Source organism: Pelodiscus sinensis, chromosome 5 (assembly GCF_049634645.1).
Source record: "Pelodiscus sinensis isolate JC-2024 chromosome 5, ASM4963464v1, whole genome shotgun sequence".
Classification (NCBI taxonomy): domain Eukaryota; kingdom Metazoa; phylum Chordata; order Testudines; family Trionychidae; genus Pelodiscus; species Pelodiscus sinensis.
Genome location: NC_134715.1, coordinates 128,131,055 through 128,136,406, shown reverse-complemented (window position 1 = coordinate 128,136,406; position 5,352 = coordinate 128,131,055).

Sequence of the window (5,352 nt, the reverse complement as noted above, 5' to 3'; positions counted from 1 at the left end):
GCCAGCTCCGTGTCCCTTTGACTCATGGGCCCAAAGGCGACTGTCCCCTTTGCCCACTGCCTGTGGGCGGGTCTGGGTTCTGCCAGCCAAAACCGATTAGAGTGAGACTGGAGGGTAGGTAGAGACCTAAATTGAAAGGCTGGATTTTAACAGCCACAGGCCTTGAGGGTGCAAAAAGGCTAGACCAGGATGGGGAACCTAAGTCCTGGGGGCTAGATGTGCCCCCCCGGCTTGCCTGGATCTGGCCTCTGAGGTTCAGGGCTCTGCCCTGAGCATTGGGGAAGCCTATACTGGTTCTCCAGTCCCTCCGCTGCCCCACCGTGAGGCTGGAGCACACAAAATCTACGAGCCTAGCCCCCCCTAGGCTCTGGTATGTGAGAGGAATGTGGGGCGTGTCCTTTTGCTTCTCAATGGGGACCGCTTCAGTGAGGGTTTGGGGTTGGTTTGTTTTTCTTGGGTGGTCCCTGACTGATTTTTTTTTGGGTGGGTCAGCAGCCTCCGCCTGAATAAAGGTTCCCCACCCCGGGCTAGAGGCTTGCAACTGAAGAGATGACAGTTTCTTCATGAGCAACAGCCAGTCTTTGGCTGTACCCCTCACTGTTCAGGCACACAGAGGCACAGAGGTTCAGAGCCAATAGAGAGTTGGGTTGCCACCTTTCTAATGACTGGCAACTTACCCTCTTCCCCCTCCCCCAGGCACCAAATATCTCTCTGCCTCTCCCCTGAGGCTCTGCCCCTGCTCTGCCTCTTCCCCTCAAGGCCCTGCCCCTGTTACTTGCTCCTTTCCCGCTCTCCTCCTGCAGCCACTGTCACAGTGACCCTGCCTGCAAGTAGGGGGTGGCCATGGCTGAAGAGAAGCAGGCCTGGATTAAAGTCCCGGCCCTTCCCTCCAACCTGCATGAACCGGTCTTTTGGTTTTGGCACCACGTAGGGCTGGAATTTCCAGTCAAAAACCAGGCACCTGGCGATCCTGAATGACAGCCGCACACAGCAGCCACTGTGGAAACTGACCTATCCGGGCGAGCAGCAACTCTCGAAGGCTTTATTCCTTCCCCAAGTACACTGTGCTCTCACCAAATCCTCCTTGGGAGCAGAGTTCTCCGAGTTCCTAGCCACTGCTCTACCCCTAAGCCTGTTCTTGCTGGGATACTGTCACACCCAGTGCCGCCTCCCTGTCACACAGACACGCACGTACCACAGCAGCCGGGGTGTGTTTACACCGTTTAGCCAGCTAGTAGTTCTGTTTATAACCCCTCTTAGGGTGAAGCTAAAAATACCTCAAGGGATCCAAACAAACCCTGATCCAGCCCAAACGGGCTAAAAATAAAGTGACAAGCTGTTATGGGGTAATACAAGCTCCTCTGCTGGACATGTGATGGCCGCTGCCTGCCCGTCTTCACCGTGCTGTCTGGCTCCCAACCAGCTGCCTGAGTTGCTCCAGACAGGATGCCTTGTGTTTCCTGTTCAGGGCAGATACCCTTATCTAAACCACATCTTCTCAAGACCCTCGCAGGGCGTCCTCAAGGTCAGCGCTTCAAACCGCTCTCCTCTCAGCTCCAGGAGGATGGTGACCGGCAATCCTTGGTCTCTGACACCTGTGGGGTGTCCTACATGAAATGTGTGTGTGGGAGGGGGTGTGTCTGTCCTGGGTGGAGGACAAAAGGACCCACTGGTAACCAGCACCATTGTTGACTCTCTCTGTAGAGAGACCTACGGCTGAGCTAGTGTAACCCACACACCTAGGCTATGTCTACACTGGCGGGTTATTGCGCAAGAATGGTCGTTCTGGTGCAAGAATCCGCAGAGCATCCACCCTGCCTGCCCGCTCTTGCACAAGGAAATTTACAGTCCGGTGTGGTAAGAGAGGGCTTCTTGCGCAAGAGCTACGCTCTTTTTTAACACGTGTAAGCCCTCTTGCGCAGGAGTTCTTGTGCAAGAGGGCAGTGTCGACACTGGGCAGGGATTTCTTGCGCAAGAAAGCCCTATGGCTAAAATGGCCATCTGAGCTTTCTTGTGCAAGAGAGCATCCACACTGCATCCACTGTCCACGTGGCAGTGTGGACGTGTTCTTGCACAAGACTTCTTGCACAAGAACCCTTGCGCAGGAACCGGGCAGTGTCGACATAGCCCTAGTATGGTTCATTGACCCCTGCAGTGGCACTTAGACTACAGCAACAGAGAAAACCAAGCGATCTCTACAGCACAGGCAGGGAGACAACTGGCTTTTAGCGCAGAGGCTAGAGGCTCCTATAGTAAGCTACAAAGCTCTCAGGTTCAAATCCGCCTGGTGGTGGTTACAAAGGCATGAAACTAAGCTCCTGGCAGAGGTGCAAGGGAAGGCCACCCAGAGAAACAGGGAACTCAGGGGGGCCAGTCAGCTACCATGAGTCACTATGGCTGCTGGTGTCCCAGCCCCAGAACACGCACCAAGCATCTGGGATAACCAGGGAAAGGGAGAAAGTTTGCCTGTCCCAGCCCTGCACACAGTTCTGAAATGACTTAGGAAATGGATGTGAAAAGGAAAAAACACTCTAGTGCAGCTCTGTTCTTAGTTCAAGGCTGCCTTTGATCCCTCCCCAGCCCTGCCACAGATGCTGGTGTGACCTTGGCAAGTCACGCAAGCTCTGTGCCATGGCTCCTTGTCTGGGAATTGGGAATACACACTTCCTTTCCCCCTTGCTGGTGCAGCCTCTAAGCTCCTCAGGGCAGGATTATGCACACTGCCTTGCATGACGGGGGAAGGGGACTGATCTCAGTGTGGGAAGTCTAGCCTATACTAAAGAGAGCTTGAATTTCTGTCCCTCATCCGGATGGTCCCAGACGATGGCTAAGCAAGCCAGAGAATGATGCGTTTGACCTTCCCACCTCTCTGCTGCTGATTCCTTTCTTACCCAGCAGAAAGTGCCCTGAACAATTTCCTGGCACAAGCAATGCTCGGCGTGACCCTGCCAAACCTTGTGTTGCCCCAACCTCCTTTTGTTCCGCGCAGCCTTCTCTAGCCAGAGTCGCTTGGTGCATTATCAGCTGGCTTAAGTGGTAGATAAAGCACTTAGTTCAAGGCAGGCAACTGAGATTTACACACAAGAGTCCATAACCAGCTTCCTGGGCTCTCTTCCTGTTTGGACGGAGATGAAATGGCGAAAGCACAATCGCTGCATCCTGGCAGCAGAGCGGGGAAACAGCTCGGCGGTGGCTGTGGCTCACCCACAATGCCTGCTTTGTGGGGCTGCCCTGAGCCCCCGTGGGACACAAAGGGGCAGTTTCTCCGCATCACGGAAACTGGCAGGAGCAACAGAACCTATCCTTTTTCTCCCACGAGCTCTTTGGCAGGGCTGGCCCCAGTGGCTGTATCGCATGCTTGGTTAAGTGGCCTAATCAGCAATGGGTGCTCGCTCTCTTGTGCACGAGGTTAGGGAATTTACAGCGGTCCGGACCACTCTGTACTTCAGGTGTGTTCCATCTGCTAAGCACGGATCCTGTTCTCTTGACTGGTGGCAGCCAGGCCTTTTGACTAGCAATGGCTGCCGGGTTAACGTAAGAGCCAAGTTGGACTTCAGCCCTTTCTTCATCTGCAGCCTGAAGCTTTTCTGGGTAAATTTTGGTCTTTTTAACCTAATTCCTCTCCCAAAGGCCAGTTCTTATTGCAGGGGACTTTCTTGCCAGTAATATTTTGGATTTAAAGCCTGGTTTTCCATCCACGGATCTCAGAGTGCTGCCTAAAGGCAGAGAAGATTCATTATCCCTGTTCTTCTGATAGGGAGGTGAGGCACAGAGAGATGAGGTGACCTGCCCATGATTACATGCTGAGTCTGCAGAGCAGCCAGAAATGGAACCTGGCACAGAGAGGCACATGGAGGGAGCCGCCTGCCGCTTTGAGTGGTCTGGGGCTGCGGCAGGCAGGGAGCCTGCCTCAGGGTCCCGCTGGGCAGCTGGCCAGGAGCTGCCTAGGTAAGCGCCTCCTGGCCAGTGCCTGAACCTGGTACCCCCTCTCCAGTACCAGTTTAACTGCGAATCACTGATAACTACTCTCTGGGAGAAGTTTTGCATCTACTCATGCACCCACCTTATAGTAACTCCACTTAGGTTGGATTTCCCTGTTTGTTTATGAGAAGGTCATGCCAGATAGTATCAAAAGTCTTACTAAAGCCAAGATATATCCCATCTACCGCTTCCCCCCCCATCCACAAGGCTTGGTATGCTGTCCAGTTGGCTTAACACGCTTTATTCTTGACACTGCCATGCTGACTATTACTTATCAGCTTATTATCTCCTAGGTGTTTGCAAATTGGTTGGTTGATTATTTGCTCCATTATCTTTCTGGGTACTGAAGTTAAGATGACTGGTCTTTAATCCCCCTTTTTATCCTTATTCCTCTTTTTGTAGATTGGCACTACATTGTCCCTCTTCCAGTGCTATGGAATCTCTCCCATCTTCTATGACATTTTACAGGTAATTGCTAATGGCTCAGGATGTATTTCATCCGGTTCTGGTGGCCCGAGGACACTTATCTTGTCTAAGTAATTTCATTTGTTCTTTTGCTATTTTAACCTCCGATCCTACCTCAATTTCACTGGCATTCGCTGTTAGACATCCATTTGCTGCTAAATTCAGGCGATACACACTGGCCTGGACTAAGGGATGACAAGGTCTGGGACAGCGGGGAAAGGGAGATGCTTGAGTCTGCCTGAGAGCAGGGGCCTCCCTTGCTCTCCAACTCCTCCGTGAGCTTGTTAGCAGCGAGTTGCCAAAGCGCTGTAAGAGATCCTGTCAAGTCTATTAAACCTGATCACTGGCCTCGCTTATGTAACCAGAGTGTGACACACAGGAGCATGGGGGAGAGACTGTACGTCTATTGCCAGCCCAATCCATGTGACCTGGATCAGGTTCTGAAGGCAAGAGCCCCATCCCGTACATAGGCAGCGCAATATTCACTGATGACCGTGGCGATCATTGCACCTGTCATTTGTGGCTGCGGTCAGAAAAAGGAATAGGCTGTGGATTGCAGCTTGTGTAGACATATCACAGCTAGCTCTAATGTAGTGAGCACACTTCCAGGAGCTGCCAGCCTGCAGCATTATGGGGCTCTGTGCAAGCTAGGCCCGCACATGGTTATTCTGGGTTTCCTGGCAGGCTTGTGCCAGACCTAGCTCGGTTTAAAGTATTGACATTCCCTATGTAAAATGCACCTTCCTCCTGAATTCCCTTCTCCCACCCAGAGTCTCTCTGATTCAGATCTCCTGACGGGACAGAGCCAAACAAGTTTTGACAGATCTTCTACACGGCAAAGACAACACAGTTTTGGAAAAGCAAGCGGGCTTCTATCTGCCTTGTGCATCAGCAAAACAGTGAAAC